The 27,108-nt window shown below is 40.6% G+C and overlaps 1 long non-coding RNA gene across 1 annotated transcript in view; it reads right to left on the bottom strand.

The window, feature by feature from the left end:
• Positions 1-6,247: 6,247 nt before the first annotated feature.
• LOC104975232 (uncharacterized) overlaps positions 6,248-27,108 on the bottom strand; it is a 54,818-nt gene continuing 33,957 nt past the window's right edge. Inside the window, exon 6 of the long non-coding RNA XR_003031226.2 lies at positions 6,248-8,314. This is a non-coding gene — a long non-coding RNA (uncharacterized lncRNA). The remainder of the gene's footprint in view (positions 8,315-27,108) is intronic.

The raw sequence follows: 27,108 nt of genomic DNA on the forward strand, positions 1-27,108 counted from the left end.
GATCCACTAGAGAAGGGATAGGCTACCCACTCCAGTATTCTTGGGCTTCCCTGGTGGCTCAAGCGGTAAAGAATCTGCCCACAATGCGGGAGATCTGGGTTTGATCCCTGGGTTGGGAAGATCCCCTGGAGAAGAGAAAGGTTACCCACTCCAGTATTCTGGCCTGGGGAATTCCTTGGACTGTATAGTCCATGGGACTGCCAGAGTTGGACACGACTGAATGACTTTCACTTTCAACTTTTCTCTTCCCCCTTAGTGTGGGCTGGATCTAGAGACTTGCTTCTAACAGAATATGGTAGAAGTGATGGGCTGCCACTTCTATGATTAGATGACAGAAGACTGTGACTTCCACCTTATTAGTGCTCTCTGGTGCCTTGTGTGCACTTGTTCTAATGAATGTTGGAAGGGCGTATGTGGCAAGGAACTGAGGGTAGCCACTTGCCAACTGTCAGCAAAGAACCGAGGCTCAAAGTCCAATAGCCCTGAAGGAACTGAGTCCTGTCAATAACCACAGAAGTGAGCTTGGAAGCAGATTCTAGGTGGTCCATTTTATTGGCATATAGGGGCTTGTAGTATTCTGTATTTATGTGGTGTTGGTTGTAACTTCTTTTTCATTTCTAGTTTTATTGATTTGAATCTCCTCCCTTTTTTTCTTGATGACTCTGACCAGAGGTTTATCAATTTTGTTTATCTTTTCAAAGAACCAGATTTTAGTTTCACTGATCTTTTCTATTGTTTTCTTTGTTTCTGTTTCATTTATTTCTGCTCTGATCTTTATGATTTCTTTCCTTCTACTAACTTTGAGTATTGTTTGTTCTTCTTCCTCTAGTTGCTTTATGTTTAAGGTTAAGCCGCTGACTTGAGATTTTTCTTGTTTCTTGAGGTAAGCTTGTATTGCTTATAAATTGCCCTCTTAGAATTATTTTTGCTGCATCCCATAGGTTTAAGATCATCACATTTTCATTTGTTTCTGGGTATTTTTTACCTTTCCTCTTTGATTTCTTCCATGATCCATTGGTTATTTGGTAGTATATTATTCACTCTCCACATGTTTGTGTTTTTTGCCATTTTTTCCTGTTGTTGTTATTCAGTTGCCCAGTCATGTCTGACTCTTTGCAACCCATGGACTGCAGCATGCCAGGCCTCTCTGTTCCTCACCATCTCCCAAAGTTTGCCCAAGTTCACATCCATTGCATCAGTGATGCCATCCAGCCATTTCATCCTCTGACAGCCTGTTCTCCTTCTGCCTTCAATCTTTCCCAGCATCAGGGACTTTTCCAATGAGTCAGCTGTTCACATTCTAATCTCATAGTGCTGTGGTCAGAAAAGATGCTTGATATAATTTCAATTTTCTTAAATTTACCACGGCTTGCTTTGTGGCTCAGCGTGTGATCTATCCCGGCAAATGTTCCGTGCTGCTTTTGAATAGAACAGTCTCTCTCTTTCTCTCTGGGTGTGTGTATATCTGTCTGTCTCTTGAGATACAGACAGACACACACACAGAGATATGATAATATATATATATGTATACATTATATACACACATACACATATACACACACACATACACATACATATCAGTTAAGTCCAGCTGGTCTAATATATCATTTGAGGCTGGGTCTTGGCCTTCTGGTGGGCAAAGTCACGCCAAGGGGTTTGTCTAGACGTGGCTGTGGGTTCAGGAACTCTTTAGGCATCCTGTTTGCTGACTGAGGGGGCTATAGTCCCACCTTGTTGGTTGCTTGACCTGAGGCATCACAGCACTGTTGCCTATAGGCTATTGACTGGGACCAGGTCTTGGTGCTAATGATCCAAGCAAGATGTCTGCTTCCATTTAGAGTTCAAGTAGATGAACACTTCCCAGTATTTTCACCTTGCTTTTCTGATTCCAGAGAGAGACATAGCTGCCCTCTACTTCCCCATGAGATCCTCCAAGACCAACAGGTAGGTCTGAGCCAGATTCCTATGAAGTCACTGCTTTTTCTCGGTGTCCTGGTGTACATGAGACCTTGGTGTGCCTTCCAAGAAAGGAGTCTCTGTTTCACTGGTTCTGTGGATCTCCTGTGATCAAGCCCTGCTGGCCTTCAAAGCCAAATGCTCTGGGGTCACCTCCTCCTGATGGCAGACCCCAAGGCTGGGGAGCCTGACATGGAGCTCAGACCTCTCCTGTGGGAGTATTGTGAAATATAATTATTCTCCAGTTTGTGAGTCACTGTCCCAGGGATATGGGATTTAATTACACTGTGAGTGTGCCCCTCCTACTGTCTTACTGTGGTTTTTCTTCTTTGTCTTTGGGTGTAGTGTATATTTGTTTGTAGTTCCAGTCTTTTTTTTTTTTTTTTTAATCAATGATTGTTCAGCAATTATTTATGATTTTCATATCCACATAGGAGGAGGTGAGCTCATGATCCTTCTACTCTGTTATATTGTCCCAGATCCTTTTAAGGCATTTTCAACTTACAATGGATTTATTGAAGTGTAATAGTAAATTGAGGAAGACACATATTTTTCTTTGGTCATCACTGAGTCACATGGACTCATCTATCTAGGTGGGCTGGAAAATTCAGTCTCTGGTTGGGCAGCCACTTGATAGTTATAATCAACATTGGAAGGAGAGGTTTGGTGGAGAGATAGTGGTTCTCAGCATGCCCCTAAACCTGCTTTTTTCTCAGTTATATGACATGATAAATGTTGTCCTTCCTTTTTGCATGAAATGTGTTGCCCGAATGGTTAGCTACCTATCAACATATAAATCCTTGTTTAAATGACATTTCTTTTCTTTGGACAGGACTTCCCAAGTGTCCTACATAGAAGAGGCTTCAGTTCAGTTCAGTTCAGTTCTGTTCAGTCGCTCAGTCATGTCTGACTCTTCGACCCCATGAATTGCAACACACCACGCCTCCCTGTTCTTCACCAACTCCTGGAGTTCACTCAAACTCACATCCATCGAGTCCGTGATGCCATCCAGCCATCTCATCCTCTGTCATCCCCTTCTCCTCCTGCCCCCAATCCCCCCCAGCATCACAGTCTTTTCCAATGAGTCAACTCTTTGCATGAGATGGCCAAAGTACTGGAGTTTCAGCTTAAGCATCATTCCTTCCAAAGAACACCCAGGACCGATCTCCTGTAGAATGGACTGGTTGGATCTCTTTGCAGTCCAAGGGACTCTCAAGAGTCTTCTCCAGCACCACAGTTCAAAAGCATCAATTCTTCGGCGCTCAGCTTTCTTCACAGTCCAACTCTCACATCCATACATGACCACTGGAAAAACCATAGCCTTGACTAGACGGACCTTTGTTGGCAAAGTAATGTCTCTGCTTTTGAATATGGTATCTAGGTTGGTCACAACTTTCCTTCCAAGGGGTAAGCGTCTTATAATTTCATGGCTGCAATCACCATCTGCAGTGATTTTGGAGCCCCAGAAAATAAAGCCTGACGCTGTTTCCCCATCTATTTGCCATGAAGTGATGGGACCAGAGGCCATTATCATAGTTTTCTGAATGTTGAGCTTTAAGCCAACTTTTTCACTCTCCTCTTTCACTTTCATCAAGAGGCTTTTGAGTTCCTCTTCATTTTCTGCCATAAGGGTGGTGTCATCTGCATATCTGAGTTTATTGATATTTCTCCCAGAAATCTTGATTCCAGCTTGTGCTTCTTCCAGCCCAGCATTTCTCATGATGTACTCTGCATATAAGTTGAATAGCAGGGTGATAATTTACAGCCTTGACATACTCCTTTTCCTATCTGGAACCAGTCTGTTGTTCCATGTCCAGTTCTAACTGTTGCTTCCTGACCTGCATGTAGGTTTCTCAAGAGGCAGGTCAGGTGGTCTGGTATTTCCATCTCTTTCAGAATTTTCCACAGTTTATTGTGCTTACCTCTACAGTATTTTAAACTGCAGCCCTTTATTTGTTTCTATTGTAACATTTATTACAAACTGTGATTACCTTGTAAGTCATTGCTTTTCACTCTCTCCACTGCTCAAGTGTAAGCTTCAGGAAGTCAGGACTGTTCATCATTATATTCTTGCATCTAGCCCAGCATCTGGCACTGTTGTGAAATAAATGAATAAACAGCTGTTTTAAAAGAGTGAGGTTACACACTTCCTGGGAATTAACTGATAGAACCATATAAAAAGTATTCTTCTCCCAGTACCTCTCAGTAAAACACCTTGACAAAATGTTAGGGGTTGGAGGTAAGGACTCAAGGAAAGCAAGAGAACGATTGTGGTCTGTATGAGGCAAGCTGGGATTTGGAATTTTACTCCTGGGATGAGGAGAAAAGAGCAGAACAGCAGGTTAAAAGGGAGAGGAAGACTGGTAAGCCAGTGAGGCATGAAGAACTTGGATGTTTTGGGGAGAATGATGCAGATGCTTAGAAATTCTGTTGCAGGATTACCATGAATGGGAAAATGTTTACTGTGAATTTCAGTGGGATCCATAAGTGCCATGACCTGTTTTTAGCAGGATCTATTGTCTTCACATGCACTTTATGTGAGTGTGTGTAGGCATGCATAGGGTCATTCAAAACTAAGAAGAGGCTACCTTGTGTACTTTTTAACCCACTGAAGGATGGAACCAGCAGGTACAGAAGTGCAAATCCAAAAGTCAGAAAACATGTTGAGAATTAAAATCTGAAGAATTTACCAACATATTTATAAAAATTTCAGAATTTCCATGGGATGTGAAATAGCTTAAGTTTTCCACACTGAGATTTTGAGTCTCAGGGATGCCAGCTGATACATTTCTCACCAACCTTCTGATTTTCTACTGTTGTAGTCTTTATCACCATCATGTAGATGCCTAACTGGGGTGGCTCCTGCCAGCCCCACTTGAATGTAAGATCCTGTAACTAGTTCTGGCCAGTGTAACATTCATGGAAGTTATATATTCTACATCAAGATTTATACATGAAAAATCTCCCTGCATTCTTCTACTTTTCTCTTTTCCATTTGTCATCCAGGTATTCAAGTCTAAGGTGATCTTAGAAGCTGTATATTGAAGATGGCAGAGTCTCTGTGAGCCCCAGTCCTGGAAGTCACACGTTTCAGAGAACTTCAGGTACAAGTGAGAAGATCTCTCCATCGGGAATAAGAAAAGCAAATACCAAATCATCACTTATATATGCCTTATATCCGATATATGCCTAATGTACTTACGGAAGATAAAGGAGCAGTCATATAGAAAACATAGTTGAGGTTTTGGCCAATAGTGCCCTAAGAGCCTTTGGAACCAGAGGGGCTTACTTATTTACTATCTTATCCGCAAATGGGTCAGCTCATTTCGAGTGAACTATTTCCAGTGGTCTGTTAAAAATAACTCAATTGGTGGGAAGTCCTCTCTGCATGGATTCAACATCCCTTCTCTGGGAGGTTGTTAGAGCCTACCCAGCATCTTTTGTAGAGAGTGGTGAGATAAGGAAATGAAGTGGGTTTTTGTGCCACCAGAGTAAACTTCTTGCAAAGTTCTGGGACGAGGAAAGGATGGCAGCAATTGTTAGCCATTGTCTTTCTCCCTCATGTCTTTGCAGAGGGCAGTGAAGTCAGCACGGTTTTCTCAGTCTCAATTCATCTATGGCCAGGATAGGGAAATGCCACACAACTCCAGAATGGAGTAAGAGTATTTGTTCAGTACAGAAGTAGTGGCTTATCAACACAAACATCAAGGTGAACAAGACAGGAGGAACTTCCTGAGAGTCCTAGGACCCAATAGACTTTGTCTTTTCCATAGAAAATCTTCATGCCTGTGGAGAAAGGATCCTATTTAACTTTTTCTCTTGGAATGTAAACATTGAGGAGAGATCTATGCCATATCCTCTCCTTGTTAAATAAAGCACCTTGGAGGAAATGTGGCAGAATCCTGGTTTGAGAACATCTTTTTGGAAGCCGGAATTGTGATTTAAAGTCAAGAGAAAGAAATAGTTCTTCTCCAACTTCAGTTTCGGGAAAGCATTTATCTTCATCACTCTCATCCAGACTCTCAGTTTGTGCTTAGGGAAGACAGATGTGTCCTGCAGGTCTTTCCTCCCTCATGTGAAAAAGAGAGCAGTGCATCATATTCGGCTTGTGAACAAACAGAGAATATCAGCTTCCATTTCACAAATACATCCATTCACTTGGAGGAGTGTTTCCCTCTGGCTGAGGGAGCAGAATGCCCATTACAGTGTATTCTGTGTGTCCCCAGGCTTTAATATATCTCAGAGCAGCTCTCCTCAGCATTCCACATTATAAAATCAATCTCTATTTAAGTAAGAGGAGGATATTTATTTCTTAATTTTTTAATAATGTATTTTGTGATTTGTTAGAGCTTCAGTATTGTATTATTTATTTATTGTGCCTATAGGGTGCATTGCTGCTTGGTAATAGAGGAGCTATGGAAACTTGAGACCTAAGCAGAAATGAGTTCAATAATATTGCTACACTCTAGGACTTTATCCAAAATTAACAAAAGAACAAAAGTGCAAGGCAATGATAACCCATCTGACAGCATTTTGAGAGTGTTTGTGAAAGAATAGTGATGAGGATTTTATAAGAATGGCAGACAAGGGGAAATGACAAATGGATGGATTTTTAATCAGAACTATTTCATAAACCTCATAAAACTGGATTTACTGTGTTCTTGGTGTGTGTGTGTCTATCTGTCTCTATGTTTTTATTTAATGCTTTAATAAGGTAAAAGCTATCTAAGGACTTGATCGAACTTAAATATTTTCCCCATCCTCTTGCAAATCATATAGGCAAGAATGGTGATGAATGTAGCTTGGGACAAAGATGCCTTCACTTTGATTCCAAGGCCTGCTGGCTGTTGAAAAGAAGGGAGATCTCCACATGGAAAAAGGGGTACAGTTTTGTTTATTCTTATTGTTTGTTAAATAGCATAAAATGTGATTCTTAATTTTTGTCCCCCAAACTTAAAGTAATAGGAAGTAATTCTCTACTTTCTTGAAAATTTCCTTGAAAATTCTCTAATGTACATAGGAATGATGTCATAAAAATTGGTAACAGATAAAAATCAGGGGTAAATTGACATGTTTAACTCAAAAGATTTCTACACCTATAAGACATTACTCAAATTCTGTTACTAGTGATATGATTGGAGGAGGAAATGGCAACCCACTCCAGTGTTCTTGCCTGGAGAATCCCATGGACAGAGGAGCCTGGTGGGCTGCCGTCTATGGGGTCACACACAGTCGGACACGACTGAAGCAACTTAGTAGCAGCAGCAGTGATATGATACTAATTAGGGCCAATACCCTCCAATGATTTAGGTTTCTTTAACTCTTATTAATCTTGATGGGCATTTCAGGAAAATTATATCATGCTGATGACACCATTTGACATTAAGCAATAAATAAAGGCAGCGAAGGACACTTGCCCTTGGTGGAAAGATGCCATCTTTAGTGAGCCAGGCAGTCAGCCAGTCTGTCAACAACATTTATTGAGTGCCTAATGAGAGAGGGTGCCATGAGACAGGGAGGAGACAAGGCTTTGGCCTTGAGGGGCAGCCAGGACAATGATGGAGTCAGAGAAGAGGCAGAGACATGCCCACAGAAAGCTGGAGAAGCAGTGTCTCACTGAGCAGAGCACAAGGGCCATCCAGGGGGTGGGCAGCTCGCCTTTGCTGAGCCCGATGGCACAGGAACCCTCGCTAGTCTAAGAGTATCAGCGAGCTTATTGGGTACTCATGCAATCCTCTGAGGGAAGTGGTTTCAATTTCTCCAAGTCTCAGTTTTCCTCAACTGACTGCTCAAGCGAGCAGTCAAGGTGTGGCAAAGCCAGAGTGGGTGCAGTTTGTCCCACCATGTGGGAGGTCAGGGGCACTGATGCCTGACAGGAGAGGCAGGCAAGGAGAGCACAGCCTTAGCTACATGTGTTTGAGGCTCCTCACCTTTTCAGGCTCTCCCCCACTTTTTTTTTAAGTCAGGTTCCTAATGAAGGGAAGAACTATGAAATTCCTATTTTCAGATTTGGTTGAGGAGATGACAGAAGAATCTGTGCACATTTGGTTCTAGCAATGTTCAGTCCTGTCATATTTGTGTGATTTGTGCTAGTGGAAGCAAATTTATGGCTGACTGCTTGTGTGATCTAGTAAGTTCTCAGTAGCATAGCAGGGCAGAGCCTGCTGATTCTTCCTTCTGTTTTCTTTCAAGGTGCAGTTCAGGGGTCCTTCTTTTTAATGGGCTGCAAATCTTCATTCACTTCCTATTTGTCCTGGAGCTGGAACCAACAAAGGGAAGGCAGAGCAAACTTAGTCTGCATTGTCTTGTTGTGAGAAGGTTCTTCCCATAAACTCTCTGTAACCTCATTCTTGGGGCCCTGGAGATCACAGCACAGAAGAGAGATTAATTGGCCTTTGGGACTAGACAAGATCCATAAAGACTTAGGTTGTAGCCATAAGAAGACATAGAGACTGGTTAAAGTAATAGAAATCCTTCATTAATAAGCTGGTTTTTCAATATTGACAAAAGCACGAATGAAAAGTTTGGTTTTTCTTTTTAATTCTTTGGAAGAGATAGAGTTGGAACAGAATGACTGTGTTCTAATCAGACTCAGTCTTAGGAAGCCAAGTCATGGCTCACATGTATGGGAAGGGAGGCCATCCAAACCTGGGTATGACATAACCACATCTACCTGCTGGAAGACTCGAATATGGGATATACTTATTCTTTGTTTCCAAATAGAGTATTTCCAAATGAATTCCTTACAAATGAAATAGGCTTACATATCGGTATGATTAGGACATCCATTCATTTAACAAACACATGTGGATCATCTACCCTGGGTCAAACAGAAGACTAGGTCCTGGGAGTTTGGAAAAGACTGTCCTTCCCATGTACTTAGGGAGCTCCATTGCAATAGGGAGGAGCAGGTGTAGAGAACAGCGTAGAACAGAGCATGCCACGCATGTACCATAGACGTATGGGCGAGCTACCAGGGCTGAGGAGGGCAGAGGAGCCCTTGTTTTGTGGCAAACATGTACACCATTACTCTAGAACATTGTGAAACAGAGTGAATGATTTATTTCATGGCTTGGAGGCCGCGGAAAGTCTCATTCGTTTGCAAGTATGCGGTCTCACGCATTAGGAGACAGGACAGTTGCTGTGCAGCTGCTGCAGCTATTTAGCATGTATGGAAATAGGATGGGACAGGGTTGGAGGAATGGGAGATGTAGTTGCTCAAAGGCTGATTGTCCATTTCCCCCCTATCCTGTTGCAGGCCTTCCAACTGTAAGTGCAGAAACATTCTTTGATTTCACAGAATGTGTGGAAAGAGAAGGTCAGCCTGACAGTCTCTGAATATTGAAAGTTTGCTGTGGCCACAGCAAGACAGGAAGGTAGGCCATTTATCAGGATCATGAGTGGGTAATCCAAAGGGAGTGGGTGAGTATGTCATACAAACAAACACAAACTTCTGAGGATGAAGTGAATTTTGATCCACTACATTATGATTTTAATGGATTAGGAAATTTGGCTCATTATAATAGCCTGCTCCAGTATTCTTGCCTGGAAAATTCCATCAACAAAGAAACCTGGCAGACTACAGCCTATGGGGTTGCAGAGAGGCGGACATAACTGAGCGACTGAATCTGCACACATGCATAATAGCCCTATGAACAAAATAAAGGTATATTGTTATTTTGAAGTGAAAAATAGAACCTAAACCAAATCAAACCAGAGTTTTTTGAAAACAGAGTATCACTAGAGGCAATGGTAAGCAAAACAAAGGAAAAAACAGCAGAAGATTTTAAGTTTTGTTTTTGTTTCTATCCTTTCTATAATGGAAAATTTCAAACATAATCAGAAATCAGAACTAGTAAAAACTCATGTACTCATCACCCAGCTTCAGTAATTTCATGAGTTCATGCCCAATCTTGTCTCATTTATAATACCCCATCCCCCAACTCCACACCACTCCCACTAGTCCCAGGGATTAGGATGGCACTGTTGACTGTCAGTTTAGGACCAGGCACATCAAATAAGAAGAGCAGTGAGCAAGGAAAGAGTTGCACCAATTGTGTGGCTTCACCAGGTGGTGCCAAGTGAACCGGTGACATCTGTTTCCCCATGTTTGTTCTTTTGCCTGCTTCAAGCTTTCCAATTCTTCCCAGTGCCAGGAAGTAAGAAACAAGTTGTCTAGGTATTTCATGCTCTAATAAAGGACTGTATGTATGGAAAGAAGATGGCAGGGAAGGAGAGCAGATAGAAAGAGGAAGGTAGGACTGAGGGGCAGAGCATAAAAGATTAAGCTTGCAGGTGGCCAACAGTGCTGTTGGAAGATTGGGAAAACTCACTGCACTCCCCAGCTCTTCCTCCAGCTTTTCTTCACTCCATCCTCCGGGTGAATGGGCTGAACCATTGCCAATTCCCCGTAGTCCTCACCTGTCTTGATCCCAGGTTTCTTCAGATGCTGCCACTGAGTCTTGGGTGCTACCCCTTCCCTTTCATCCCATGTCCACATGAGGTCCCCTTGGGTCCCAGGTCTGGGGCAGTGCCTTCTAGTATCCTCCCAGCTGCCTGCACTCATGCTGCTGGAGCAGTCCATGTGTTGTGTTAACTCCCTGTCCAGTCACTTGTCTTCCCCAACAGACTGTGGACTACATAGGGGCAGGCTTGTGATGGCTTTGTTGTGTATCCCCATGTATACTGAGTGCCCAGCATGCAGTAGATGTTCAATGTAATTTTTACTGAATGCATAAAAAAAAGCTGAAAACAAAATATGTAGGATATGCAAAAATGCATATCCAAGAATAGGGGAATGACTCCGGGCTCCCTTCGTGGTAATTAGACAAAAGGTGACTCTTCTTGAGAAAAAATGCCACTTCGAAGGTAGGGCACCCTGTGTGTGAGCTGATTCAGTCTTTACTGGCCTCTCCATTAGGTATCCTCATGCAGGGAACAACCTGCCCAACCATGAGCAGCAAATCTGGAGGGATCTTTGTACCAATGGTTCTCTAGTCTGATTACATATTAGAAAAAGTTGCTCTTCGAAGCTATCCTTGTCCAAGCCCCAACCTCAGAGATTCAGATTTAACTGATCTTGAGGCACTGGTTTATCAGTGTATTTTTAATGCCTCCCCCCCGCCCCGCCCCAAGTATTGCAGCCTGGGCTGAGAACTATAGCTTTGGACTTAACCATTATGAATATCTCAAACTAGGCTGTATTGCAGTTGTGGATTTGCACTGTATACCTGTGTATCAACATGCTGATGGGTCCACATGCCAGCTGAAATGCTAAAGCCAATACCTACCACTGGCACTTCTAGATTAACTGCCAAGAGCCATTGCCGTTAACATCTACCTCCAAATGCCCAGGTTGGTGCCCCACCCCCACCCCAAACTGTCTTGCATCAAGGAGGAAGCTAAGAGGCAGCTTAACCCCTACCCAGAAATGCAACTCAAGATTGTGGGAGCAAGAGTTCCAAACTAACTCCTGCTCACATCTGGCTGTGCAACCTTGAAAATTCCCTGCTTCAGTTACCTTCGTTATAAAATTAAACTAATGGTATGGACCTACTTGCCAGAAATGTCATAAGATTTAATGAGCAAATAATTGTAATGTGCTCTATAAATATAAATTGTTGTGAAACTGCTAAATAATTTCATTGTGTAAAATTCCATAGAAATTTATCCTGTTCTTTTAGTTTTTTTAATCACTATTTATTTGATTTATGCATGCAAGACACCATTTGCTAAAAACCCTTTCTTACACGGGTATTCTCTTTGATTTATTCTCTTTCATTCTGCCAGCACACAGCCTGACACATGTATAAAGGATTTGCAAGAAAAATCACTTAATGCATAGCATTTCCTTTGTTGTGACTGTCTTATCATGAACTGTTATAGTTGTCACTTATTCTCAGAATTGTTTGTCTAGTTTTTGCTCAGGCTTATAAATACTCACCTTGGACATGGTTTATAGACAGTGTAGGGAAAACAAATACATATGCTGGAATAGTCAACTTAGATTTATTCTTACTTAAGGAAAAAAAGGCTTAAAGTTTTAACGTGTACTTGATAAGCTATAATTCAGCCTGAAAGATGGAAGCGGTTTGTATTTACTCTCCTGGGTAAGCTCAACATTTAAGGTTTCAACTCTTTTCTGTACCTCTTCAGTAGGTTATGTCTTTCCCAGAAGACCTGAACTCAAAGCACAATTTCCAAGAATGCTATTACCAGAGGAATGGGGACTTTTAACCAACTATAAACTGTAGAGGAGTGGAACATGAGGGCCTCAAGAATTTGAGTGTGAAGTACTGTAAACAGTTCAGTCACTCAGTCATGTCCAAATCTTTGAGACCCCATGGACTGCAGCATGCCAGGCCTCCCTGTCCATCACCATCGCCCGGAGTTTACTCAAAACTCATGTCCATTGAGTCAGTGATCCCATCCAACCATCTCATCCTCTGTTCATTCCTTCATCCCTTCTCCTCCTGCCTTCAATCTTTCCCAGCATCAGAGTCTTGTCTTTTTTTTTTTCAATTCAATGTTTTTTTTTTATTTTTTAACTTTACAATATTGTATTGGTTTTGCCATATATCAAAATGAATCCACCACAGGTATACATGTGTTCCCCATCCTGAACCCTCCTCCCTTCTCCCTCCCCATACCATCCTTCTGGGTCGTCCCAAATGAGTCAGCTCTTCACATCAGGTGGCCAAAGTATTGGAGTTTCAGTTTCAGTGTCAGTCCTTCCAATGAATATTTAGGACTGATTCCATTTAGGATGGACTGGTTGGATCTCCTTGCTGTCTAAGGGACTCTCAAGAGTCTTCTCTAACACCACATTTCAAAAGCATCAATTCTTCGGTGATTGTGAACAGACTCAACTACTAATGTACCTGATGTGTCTCAGAATGCCAGCCCTTTGAAAATGTGTGAAGTATAAAGTTTGCCCCTGGTCATGCTAAATCTCTTGACATCAATCTCCATTCCCAAAACATTACCTTTCCTCTTCTAGAAGAAAGCCATCCAGTTTCACCAGGCAGTGGTCTTGAGTGTGCTCTCCAGAAGAGGCAGAGAGCCTGGCATGAAGGCAGGAAGTACCTTTCCTCATGTGTCACTAGAGATGCTGTGTGCTATGGTTTAGAGTCACAGCACCCAGCATTTTTTTTTGCACTCTGAGGTAAGTCATTTCATTTTTTTTAAGCCTCAGTTTCCTGATCTGTAAGATGAAGACAGAAGTGCCCAAAAGGATGATTGTAGGGACAAATGACATGGTCCACATGAGCCATCAGTACACTGTTAAACACACAAAGGGTCTGCTGAATCCAAATTATAAAATGCCCAGATCTTAATCCACAGAAAAAAAGCTACACTAAAAATGAGACAGGATAGTACAAAGTAAAGGAAAACATCAGACTTTGGTTTCAGAAGACATGTAAACATTTCCCTGCCATTAATTGGTTGTGTGACCTTAGGTAAGTCACTTCTCCCACCCAATGTTCCCTGCTGCAGAATGAAGATAATGGTGTCCATCTTACAGAGTACTAGGATTACTATTAAAATAACACAAATGAGTCCTTAGAGAAATGGAAGGGTTTATAGAGTTGTTGACAATGATTTTCATTGCCTTGTTTTTAGGAAACTCTTCAATAGTCTTTTAAGCGATGATAGATTTGAGATTTCAAAATATTAGTATCTCAGAAACACAAAGGGTCATTATATGACTATATGGCTATAAAATGGACAACATAGAAGAACTGGACAAATTCTTAGAAAGATATAGCTTTCAAAGACTGAACCAAGAAGAAATAGAAAATATGAACAGACCAATCGAAAGTACTGAAACTGTGATTAAAAATCTTCCAACAAACGAAGTCCAAAAGCAGATGACTTCACACAGTGAAGCCTATGAAACATTTAGAGAAGAGTCAAAACCTATCCTTCTGAAATTCTCCAAAGAACTGCATAGGAAGGAACAGAAATGTCATAAGATTTAATGAGCAGATAATTGTAAAGTGCTCTATAAATATAAATTGTTGTGCAATTCCTAAATAACTCATCTATAAGAGACCATCATCACCCTGGTACCAAAATCAGACAAAGATACCACAAAAAAAGAAAACTGGTTGGATCTCCTTGCTGTCCAAGCGACTCTCAAGAGTCTTCTCCAGCACCACATTTCAAAAGCATCAATTCTTTGGCACTCAACCTTCTTTATGGTTCAACTCTCACATCTGTAGAGACTACTGGAAAAACCATAGCTTTACCTATATGGAGTTTTGTCAGCAACATGATGTATCTGCTTTTTAATATGCTGTCTAGGTTTGTTATAGCTTTTCTTCCAAGGAGCAAGCATCTTTTAATTTTATGGCTGCAGTCACTGTCTACAGTGATTTTGGAGCCTATGAAAATAAAATCTGTCACTGCTTCCACTTTTTCCCCATCTATTTGACATGAAGTGATGGAATCAGATGCCATGATCTTAATTTTTTAAGTGTTGAATTTTAAGCCAGCTTTTTCACTCTTCTCTTTTACCCTCATCAAGAGGCTCTTTAGTTCCTCTTCGTTTTCTGCCATTAGAGTAGAATCATCTGCATATCTGAGGTTCTTGATATTTTACCCAGCAATCTTGATTCCAGATTGTGAGTCATCCAGCCCAGCATTTTGCATAATGTGTTGGCCACAGGACTGGAAAAGGTCAGTTTTCATTCCAATCCCAAAGAAAGGCAGTGCCAAAGAATGTTCAAACTACCACACAATTGTACTCATCTCACAAGCTAGCAAAGCAATGCTCAAAATTCCCCAAGCTAGGCTTCAGCAGTATATGAACCAAGACTTTCCAGATGTACAAGTTGGATTTAGAAAAGGCAGAGGAACCAGAGATCAAATTGCCAACATTCACTGGATCATAGAAAAAACAAGAGAATTCCAGATAAACATCTACTTCTGCTTCATTGACTACACTAAAGACCATGTGTGGATCACAACAAACTGTGGAAAATTCTTAAAGAGATGGGACTATCAGACCACCTTACTTGCCTCCTGAGAAACCTATAGGCAGGTCAGGAACCAATAGTCAGAACCAGACATCAAACAATGGACTGGTTCCAAATTGGGAAAGGAGTATGTCAAAGCTGTATATTGTCACCCTGCTTATTTAACTTATATGGAGAGTACATCATGTGAAATGCCAGGCTGGATGAAGTACAGGCTGGAATCAAGATTGCAGGGAGATTGCAATAACCTCAGATAGGCAGATGACATCACCTTTATGACAGAAAGAGAAGAGAACTAAAGAGTCTCTTGATGAAGGTGAAAGAAGAGAGTGAAAAAGCTAGCTTAAAATTCAACGTTCAAAAAACTAAGATCATGGCATCTTGTGCCATCACGTCATGGCAAATAGTTGGGGAAATAATGGAAACAGTGACAGGCTTTCTTTTCTTGGGCTCCAAAATCACTGTAGATGGGGACTGTAGCCATGAAATTAAAAGACGCTTGCTCCTTGGAAGAAAAGCTATGACAAACCTAGACTTCATATTAAAAAGCAGAGACGTTACTTACCGACAAAGGTCCATCTAGTCAAAGGTATGGTTTTTCCAATAGTCATGTATGGATGTGCGAGTTGGACCATAAAGAAGGCTGAGTGCTGAAGAATTGATGCTTTTGAATTGTGGTGTTGGAGAAGACTCTTGAGAGTCCCTTGGACAGCAAGGAGATCCAACCAGTCTATTCTAAAGGAAGTCAGTCCTGAATATTCATTGGAAGGACTGAAGCTGAAACTCCAATACTTTGGCCACCTGATGTGAAGAACTGACTCATTGGAAAAGACCCTGATGATGGGAAAGATTGAAGGCAGGAGGAGAAGGGAGGAAGGAATGAACAGAGGATGAGATGGTTAGATGGCATCACTAACTTGATGGACATGAGTTTGAGTAAACTCCAGGAGTTGGTGAAGGACAGGCAAGTCTGGCGTGCTGTAGTCCATGGGGTCACAAAGTCAGATACAACTGAACAACAACTCTTCGTATAAGTTAAATAAGCAGGGTAACAATATACAATCTTGATGTATTCCTTTTCCAATCTGGAACAAGTCCATTGTTCTATATCTGGTTCTGTTTCTTCTTTTCCTGCATATAAGTTTCTCAGGAGACTGATAAGGTAATGTGATATTCCTGTCTCAAGCTTCCCACAGTTTGTTGTGATCCACATAGTCAAAGACTTTAGTGTAGTCAGTGAAGCAGAAGTTGATTTTTTTAAAAATTCTCTTGCTTTTTCTATGATCCAATGGATGTTGGCAATTTGATCTCTGGTCATCTATTCTATGACAAAGAAGGCAAAAATATACAATGGAGAAAAGACAGTTTCTTCAATAAGTGGTGCTGGGAAAACTGGGCAATTATATTTAAAAGAATGAAATTGGACCATTCTGTAACCATCACAAAAATACACTCAAAAGGGATGAAAGCCCTAAATGTAAGACTAGATATTATAAAACACCTAGAGGCAGACATAGGTAGGACACTCTCTGACATAAATCATGGCAAGATCTCTTTGAACCACCTCCTAGAGTAATGAAAACAAAAATAAACAAATGGTATGTAATTAAACTTAAAAGCTTTTTCAGAGCAAATGAAACCATAAACAAGACAAAAAGACAGACCACAGAATCGGAGAAAATATTTGCAAATGAAGTGAAGTACAGGGATTAATCTCCAAAACATACAAACAGCTCATGTAGCTCAATATTTTAAAAAACCCAAGAACCAAATCAAAAAATGGGTGGAATATCTAAACAGACATTTCTCCAAAGAGGACAAACAGATGGCCAAAATGCTCATGAAAAGATGCTCAACATCACTAATTATGAGACAAATGCAAATCAAAATTGCAGTGAGGTATCATCTCATACCAGTCAGAATAACCATCATCAAAAAATAATCTATAAGCAATAAATGCTGGAGAGAGTGTGGAGAAAATGGTACCCTCCTACTCCATTGGTGAGAATGTAAATTGGTAACAGACACTACAGAGAAGAGTATACTGCATAAAAAACTAAAAATAGAGCTACCATATGATCATGCAACCCTACTCTTGGGCATATATCTGGAGAAAACCACAATTCCAAAAGATAGATGCACCCCAGTGTTAATTGCAGCACTATTTACAATAGCTAAGACATAGAAGCAACCTAAATGTCCATCAACAGAGGAATGGATAAGGTTATGGGACATACCTTCAATGGAATATTACTCAGTTATTAAAAATAATAAAATAATGCCATTTGCAACCACATGGAAGGATGTAGAGATTGCCATACTAAGTGAAGTCAGGTAGACAAAGACAAATATCATATTCTGTCACTCATATGTGGAATCTTAAAAATAATGATATAAATGAACTTATTTACAAAACAGAAACAGACCCACAGACTTCAAAAACAACTTTATGGTTACCAAAGGGGAAATGTGGTGAGGTAGGATAAATTAGGAGTTTAGGATTTACATATACACACTACTATATATAAAATAGATAAGTTCCTGTAGTATAGCATAGGGAACTGTACTCAATAGTTTGTAATAACCTATATGGGAAAAGAATCTGAAAAAGAATGTGTGTGTGTGTATGTGTATATATATATATATATATATATATATATATAAAACTGAATCATTTAGCTGCATACCTGGGAGCTAACACAATATTGTAAATTAACTGTTCTCCAATATAAAATAAAAATTAAATAAAAAAGAGCCATGTCTTTATAGAGCTTGGAAACCCTTTATTGACTATACACTGAAAAGACTGTTACCAGTTATTACTACTTTTTTTCTCTCAGCTAAGACATTATGCAGCAGCACTGATTAAGGACCTGCAAGCCACTTGCAAAACTTTCCTCTCCTAGCATGTTAATAGCTTAAGTTTCCTTCATGACTACTAATTTCATGTGACTTCACTGGATGATTACATATTTATGGATTATTTATTATGCAAATCTAGAATTATACATTATTTAAAGCCATATTAACAGTATGTATTATTTATGATGGAACTGTATTAATATATATTATTTCAAGTAACTTTGGGTCGAGCTTTTTTTTTACTCTTGTGGATCACAGTTGGTGGAAGTTAGTATTCCATTCAAGAATCAGTGCAGCTCTCCTTCTGGGGACATTGCCATCAAGTTCCCTATCAGCACAACTTCTGCATAGCCATTGTCTATGAAATTACTCTAAGGGGCAAAGTCTACAGGGCTCTTTGACTACTGCTGCTGCTGCTAAGTCACTTCAGTCGTGTCCGACTCTGTGCGACCCCATAGACGGCAGCCCACCAGGCTCCCCCGTCCCTGGGATTCTCCAGGCAAGAACACTGGAATGGGTTGCCATTTCCTTCTCCAATGCATGAAAGTGAAAAGTGAAAGTGAAGTTGTTCAGTCATGTCCAACTTCGCAACCCCATGGACTGCAGCCTACCAGGCTCCTCCGTCCATGGGATTTTCCAGGCAAGAGTACTGGAGTGGGAAGTTCCACTCCTTTAACAAATTGTGAAGTAGGTATTTTGCCATTGAGATTCCACTGTCACTGATAGTGACCTGCATTCCCAGATCATCATCTTTTCCATTCTGGAGGAAAATAATCAGATAAATCTGAGAAACTGAGCCATGGTGAAAGTAGGACCTGATTGAGCTGTATTTGGCTGCAAGTCACAGAAAGCCTGGAAAACAGTGGCTTAAATGCTAGGACTGTGTATTATGTCACTTAATAGGAAGTTTAAAGGTAAGTGAGGCCAAGTAAGTTATGTGCTTTAGGGTAGGGATGGCCTGTCTACAGTTCTCCTGTTCTTTCTTATTGTTCCCTAGATTGTTGCCACATAAGTGCAAATTACTTGACACATATTCAAGCATCAAATTCTCTCAAAATCTTCAGAAAACAGCATGAAGGGGCAATAGAAAAAGGGCTTTGTTCGATCTCTAGCTCTATGTTTGGTTTGCGAGAAAATATTTCTCACAAATTCCACAGTAGACTGAGTCTAATGCCCACAGTTTCACTGACAAAGAATAGTAGAGACTTTTTTCCCCATGACATAGAACAAACTATTGGATTCCCTGAGGCTTGGAACATTCCTACCCAAACAAAATCAAGGCTGTGTCAGCAAGGAAAAGGGGATAGCGGGTATTAGGTGGATGCCCATAAGTATCTAACGTGAAGGGCCAGGAATTTAATGGATCACTGTTTATGAGAAAATTTACATTTAAAAGACACTTGAGATTTTCAGAAGGACCTAGAAGGAATTTCAATTTACTGCCAACATGAAGTAACAGGGACAGAATTTACTTTCCCATCTGAAAACAAACAGAAAACCTGAAAAAACCAGAGTACACAAATGAAACAGTGATTTTTTTCAAGACATTGGATAGCCAAAGAATGAAGGATGCTGGTTGCTAAGAGACAAGAAACAAATGATATGAGACCCAGAAAAATGCTAGAGAAAAACTGATGGTGTTAAGTAGTAACATGAAAGGTAAAAAGAAGATATAAATATAACTCCTGAAATGTCTGAGTTGAAAATACACTGGATGGGATTAATGACACTTTAAAGTTCCCAATGGAGTGATGGATATAACAGAAAAAATAGTGGGCAAAAAATTTCCAAATTTGATGAATATTTTAAGTACATAGACACAAGAAGCCCATCAAATCCCAAGTACAAAAACATTAAGAAAACCTTTCCAGGGCACATTATAATCAAATTGCTTTAAAGTAGTGATAAAGAGAAAGTCTTAAAAGCAGACAGAAAAAAAGACATATAGAGCAGAACAAAGATAGGCATGTCACCAGATTTCTTGCTAGAAACAATGCAAGCAAAAAACAATGGAGCAACATTTTACATTCTTTGAAAGAAAAGACCCTAAATCCTTAAACTTTAAATTCATAACCTAGCAAAAATAGTTATCAAAAATAAAGGCAAAATACTTTCAGATATACAGAAGCTGAAATAATTCATTAACAGCAGGTCTACATTAACAAGAAATGCTGAAGAAAATTCTTAAGGCAGAAGTAAAATGATATTAGTAATCAATTTGGAATTGAGAGGTTTGGGAAATGTCACATGAATGAGTAAATATAGACTTTCCTGTATTATTTAGCTTTCTGGAAAACAAAATTGATAGCTAAAACAAAAATTATTCTGTAGGGTACAGCTTATATGTAGAAGTTAAATGTATAACAATAGTACAATAGTCTGGAAGGGAGAAATGGAAACATACTGAAGATTTTTATACTGTACTATAAAAATACTACACATGAGTGGTATACTATCATTTGAAGGTAGATTGTGATAACTTAAATATATGTATATAAGCCCCTGATAACATGCCAGGAGGAGACCAACCAGTCACTTAGTCACAGTATATTAAACTAGATCTCTCACACAGAAGAACAATACAAAAGAGATCTTAATGACCCAGATAACCACAATGGTGTGATCACTCACCCAAAGCCAGACATCCTGGAGTGCAAAGTCAACTGGGCCATAGGAATCACCACTGTGAACAAAGCTAGTGGAAGAGATGGAATTCCAGTGGTGCTATTTCAAATCCTAAATGATGATGCCATTAAAGTGCTGCACTCAATATGCCAGCAAATTTGGAAAACTCAGCAATGGCCACAGGACTGGAAAAGGTCAGTTTTCGTTCCAATCCCAGAGAAAGGCAATGCCAAAGAATGTTCAAACTACTGCACAATTGCACTCATCTCACATGCTAGCAAAGTAATGCTCAAACTTCTCCAAGCTAGGCTTCAACAGTATATGAACCGAGAACTTCCAGATGTTCAAGCTGGATTTAGAAAAGGCAGAGGGACCAGAGATCAAATTGCCAACATCTGCTGGATCATTGAAAAAGCAAGAGAATTCTAGTAAAACATCTACTTTTGTTTTATTGACTATACCAAAACATTTGACTGTGTGGACCACAACAAACTGTGGAAAATTCTTAAAGAGATAGGAATACCAGACCACCTGACCTGCCTCCTGAGAAACCTATATGCAGGTCAAGAAGCAACAGTTAGAACCAGACATCAAACAATGGACTGATTCCTTATTGGGAAAGGAGTACATCAAGGTTGTATGTTGTCTCTCTGCTTATTTAATTTATATGGAGAGTACATCATGTGAAATGCCAGGCTGGATGAAGTACAAGCTGGAATCAAGATTGCAGGGAGAAATATCAATAACCTCAGATAGGCAGATGACACCACTCTTATGGTAGAAAGCAAGGAGGAAGTAAAGAGCTTCTTGATGAAAGTGAGAAAGGAGAGTGAAAAAGCTGGCTTAAAACTCAATGTTCAAAAAACTAAGATCATGGCATCTTGTCCCATCACTTCATGGCAAATAGATGGGGAAATAATGGAAACAGTGACAGGCTTTCTTTTCTTGGGCTCCAAAATCACTGTAGATGGGGACTGTAGCCATGAAATTAAAAGACGCTTGCTCCTTGGAAGAAAAGCTATGACAAACCTAGACTGCATATTAAAAAGCAGAGACATTACTTGCCAACAAAACTCCATATAGTCAAAGGTACGGTTTTTCCAGTGGTCATGTATGAATGTGAGAGTTGGACTATAAAGAAGGCTGAGCATTGAAGAACTGATGCTTTTGAACTGTGGTATTAGAGAAGACTCTTGAGAGTCCCTTGTACAGCAAGGAGATCAAGCCAATCAATCCTAAAGGAAATCAGCCCTGAATATTCATTGGAAGGACTGTTACTAAAGCTGAAGTTCCAATACTTTGACCACCTGATGGGAAGAACTGACTCATTGGAAAAGACCATTATGCAGGAAAGATTGAAGGCAGGAGGAGAAGGGGATGACAGAGGATGAGATGATTGGATGGCATCACCAACTCAATGGACATGAATTTGTGCAAGCTCTGGAAGTTAGTGATGGATAGGGAAGCCTTGCGTGCTGCATTCCATGGGGTCGCAAAGAGTCAGACATGACCTAGCAACTCAACTGAACCTTAGAAGGGGTAATTATTTATCTTGATTGAACTTGGCACATTTTCTGAATATGGGTTTGCGTTATAGAGTGTCTGATCCACCAATACAGGATTGCATAGAATGTCACATTAGATCAGGAGAACCACTTTTCCACAATGGAGCTGCAACAGTATGCACGTGACCATAGGATTTACTAGGTTTTTTTTTTTTTTTCCCGTATTCTTTATCATCTAGAAGATGCTGGGCTTCTAGAACAATCTTTGGATGAGGCAGCTGAGGTGCCAGTTTGGAGAAAATACCCTATAAGAATAGGATGTCATTCAGCATACAATATATATCCTAAGTTGACAACATATGTTTCCCCATGAATATGTCCAAGAACCTAAAATTGAGAGTAGCATCACTTCCAGTGACCTGGGGAATTTCTGCTATTCACCCCTACAGCTCTTGACTCTGTAGTTCTAAAGTACTTGTTCCAAATGTAGTACTTCTACCAGAAAACACAATTAGAATCCTACTAAATTTGTTCATTTCAGTCATTCAGTCGTGTCCGACTCTTTGCGACCCCATGAACCACAGCACGCCAGGCCTCCCTGTCCATCACCAACTCCCAGAGTTTACCCAAACTCATGTCCATTGAGTCGGTGACGCCATCCAACCATCTTATACTCTGTCGTCCCCTTCTCCTCTTTCCCAGCATCAGGGTCTTTTCAAATGAGTCAGCTCTTTGCATCAGGTGGCCAAAGTATTAGAGTTTCAGCTTCAACATCAGTCCTTCCAATGAACACCCAGGACTGATCTCCTTTAGGATAGACTGGTTGGATCTCCTTGCAGTCCAAGGGACTCTCAAGAGAGTCTTCTCCAACACCACAGTTCAAAAGCATCAATTCTTCTGTGCTCAGGCTTCTTTATAGTCCAACTCTCACATAAATTTGTAAGCTGCCACTACTGCCCAGTCATTTTGGGCTTCTTATGTCAATAAACCAACAGACAAGGAAAGGAGTCACTATCCTGCAGTAACTGACCTAGGTCTTAGGGAGGTTGTACAATGGGGACAGGGAATACTTTGGTACCCCAATGATGCACTAGAAAATCTTTTGCTATTCCTTTGACCAATCTTCACAACAAGTGGACTCAGGCAATAGCTATGGCCTGAGATAGGCATGGTGACCAGTGTCTCAGAACACTCAGAGATGAAGACCACCTGGCTCTACCACCTTACTCACCAAGACCAACAGAGAAGCAACTAACGGTGGGTAGAGTACAGCTATAGCTCTGAGACCAGCTGCAGTCGCGGGGCCTTTAGTTCATTCTACCACCTTAACACTATAACTTTTCCCATGAACATCTCCCCAAATCCTGAGAACCTGTTTCTGGATGGGCCTATCCCATTTGGAGGGGGATTCAGATAGTGGAAAGGGAGGACTATACTGATATGCCTCAGAGAGCCCCTTTCAGGATTAATGAACTTATTTTTCTAACTGTTGGGAATGTTAGTTGGTGACAGCTCATGCCCAAGTCCCTCCCTAGGAATTTCCCTCTATTAGAGTGAGTTACTTTACCCAAGTTTATACCACTGCCTGGACTATATCATATCCAATAACTAGTTATGAGATGAGGCCCCTTCTTTTTCCTCCACCCATTCATATATAAAGGGCCATCTCAGCTCCAGCATTACTGATAGGATTTGTCTGAGGTCTCTGCTGCAGCTGCATCACAGTTCAACTTCTCCCTCTGCTGAATACTGCTTCCCTTACGCTTTACCCTTTTCAGCTATTGATACCAAGAGTTATCCCCAATAAACCTCCAGCATGCAAATCTGAGGGACTCTGTATCTGTTTTCTAGGGAACCCAATATATGACACCCAGCAACCTCACATGTTACATGGAGGAAAAGATGCAGATGCGGAGGCCAACACAATATTGTAAAGCAATTATTCTCCAGTAAGCAAAAAAAGATGCAGAGGTTGGTATTCTTAACATAAAAGGCAAGCTATGCCTAACAGAAGAGAGAAGCTAAACCTTAAAAAGAAGTCCCTAAAACTGCTAGTTGACGGCTTTAAAGTACTAGATCAGCCTTGGGTAGAGAGAACTTGTATTATCTTTTAGCTACCACCTCCATGTACTTGAAAGACTAGCCCTGGTCCCAACCAAAAAGTACAAGTGACTATCACATTTTAAAAATGGATGGGAAAGTTCTTAGATTTCCCTGGCACAATCCCACAGTAAAATGCCTTCCAAAAATGTGAAACCAAGCCTCTTTGACCACAAAGCCTCAAGGAGCTGGAGGCAGATAACATGTCAGTATGAATGGTGGGTTTATACTTATATAAAATGGCAAATAAAAAAGAGACATCATTAATTCATTAAACAATTTATCTTATATTGGTCTTCTAAGACTTTCCAAAAAAAAGAAAACACTTTTAAACTCAATTCCCCAGTACAGAGGTGAACATATCTCCCCCAAACCAAACTTTGGGTGGAATCTCTGAAGCCTGCTCTTCCTCCACAGGCCACTGTAGCTCCTTATTTACCTGTGCTGTGATACAGCACCCAAAATCCAGATGACCCAAGATGACCTGGGCAGCCATCCAGAGGAATAAACCTTTTGTGGAATGCCAGTTGTCTCATCCGACTTTCCATTATTCCCTGTTTATTTACACATTGTGTGTATTATCTAGTTCTCTTTCTACCCTGGGTTCCTTGTCATTTTAAAAGTTTTTGGCTCTCAATTTAGATTTACAGAAAAGTTGCAATGATAGAACATGGTGTTCCTGTCTATTCACTCAATTTTCCCTCTTGTTAACATCTTACCACAGAACATTGTCAAAATTAAGACATTAATATTGGTATAATACTATTTACTAAAATCCAGCTTTATTTAGATTTCACCAGTGTTTCCACTAATGTTCTTTTTCTGTTGGAGAATCCAGTCTGGGATAGCACATTACATTTAGTTATATGTTTTCTCTGTCTCCTCCATCTGTGACAGCTTCTTATTCTTTTCTTATGGTTGCTTTTAATGACCTTCCAGTTTAAAGACTACCCTTCAGTGATTTTGTAGGATGCCTTTCAGTTTGTGTTTATCTCATGTTTTCTCATGATTTGATTAGAGTAATAGGTTTGTGGCAAGAATACCACAAAGGTGAAGAGTCTTCCTTAGATCACCTCAGAAGGTACCTGATATTGAGACAGAGACAAGATGGTGGAGTAGAAGGACCTTGAACTTACCTCCTCTCATGAGCACTCCAAAATCACAGCTAACTGCTGAATAACCGTCAATTAAAGAGACTGAGAAATTGGTTCAAGACGGTGGAGTAGAAGGACATGTGCTGATCTCCTCCTGTGAGAGCACTCAAATTGCAACTAGCTGTTGAACAACCATTGAGAGGAAAACACTAGAACCCACCAAAAAAAGGTATACATGTCTAAAGACAAAAGAGGCTAAATAATATGCTATGAAACAACCCAAATGAATCACAGAAGAAATCAAGGATAAAGGACAGAAATGATATGGACCTAACAGAAGCAGAAGATATTAAGAAGAGATGGCAAGAATACACAGAAGAACTGTACAAAAAACAGCTTCACCACCCAGATAATCACAGTAGTGTGATCACTGACCTAGAGCCAGACATCCTGGAATGTGAAGTCAAGTGGGCCTTAGGAAGCATCACTACGAACAAAGCTAGTGGAGTTGATGGAATTCCAGTTGAGCTCTTTCAAATCCTGAAAGATGATGCTGTGAAAGTGCTACACTCAATATGCCAGCAAATTTGGAAAACTCAGCAGTGGCCACAGGACTGGAAAAGGTCAGTTTTCATTCCAATCCCAAAGAAAGGCAATGTCAAAGAATGCTCAAACTACCACACAGTTGCACTCATCTCACATGCTAGTAAAGTAATGCTCAAAATTCTCCAAGCCAGGCTTCAGCAATATGTGAACCATGCACTTCCTGATGTTCAAGCTGGTTTTAGAAAAGGCAGAGGAACCAGAGATCAAATTGCCAACATCCGCTGAATCATGGAACAAGTAAGAGAGTTCCAGAAAAACATCTATTTCTGCTTTATTGACTATGCCAAAGCCTTTGACTGTGTGGCTCACAATAAACTGTGGAAAATTCTGAAAGAGATGGGAATACCAGACCACCTGATCTGCCTCTTGAGAAATTTGTATGCAGGTCAGGAAGCAACAGTTAGAACTGGACATGGAACAACAGACTGATTCCAAATAGGAAAAGGAGTATGTCAAGGCTGTATATTGTCACCCTGCTTACTTAACTTATACGCAGAGTACGTCATGAGAAACGCTGGACTGGGAGAAACACAAGCTGGAATCAAGATTGCCGGGAGAAATATCAATAAACTCAGATATGCAGATGACACCACCCTTAAGGCAGAAAGTGAAGAGGAACTAAAAAGCCTCTTGATGAAAGTGAAAGAAGAGAGTGAAAAAGTTGGCTTAAAGCTCAACATTCAGAAAATGAAAATCATGGCATCTGGTCCCATCACTTCATGGGAAATAGATGGGGAAACAGTGGAAACAGTGTCAGACTTTATTTTTCTGGGCTCCAAAATCACTGCAGGTGGTTACTACAGCCATGAAATTAAAAGACGCTTATTCCTTGGAAGGAAAGTTATGACCAACCTGGATAGCATATTCAAAAGCAGAGACATTACTTTGCCAACAAAGGTCTGACTAGTCAAGGCTACGGTTTTTCCTGTGGTCATGTATGGATGTGAGAGTTGGACTGTGAAGAAGGCTGAGCACCAAAGTATTGATGCTTTTGAACTGTGGTGTTGGAGAAAACTCTTGAGGGTCCCTTGGACTGCAAGGAGATCCAACCAGTCCATTCTGAAGGAGATCAGCCCTGGGATTTCTTTGGAAGGAATGATACTAAAGCTGAAACTCCAGTACTTTGGCCATCTCATGCAAAGAGTTGACTCATTGGAAAAGACCCTGATGCTGGGAGGGATTGGGGGCAGGAGGAGAAGGGGATGACAGAGCATGAGATGGCTGGATGGCATCACTGACTCGATGGATGTGAGTCTGGGTGAACTCCGGGAGTTGGTGATGGACAGGGAGGCCTGGCGTGCTGCGATTCATGGGGTCACAAAGAGTCGGACACTACTGAGTGACTGAACTTAACTGAGAGACAAATAAAAGCAAAAAACA

Source organism: Bos taurus, chromosome 20, assembly GCF_002263795.3.
Source record: "Bos taurus isolate L1 Dominette 01449 registration number 42190680 breed Hereford chromosome 20, ARS-UCD2.0, whole genome shotgun sequence".
Classification (NCBI taxonomy): Eukaryota; Metazoa; Chordata; class Mammalia; order Artiodactyla; family Bovidae; genus Bos; species Bos taurus.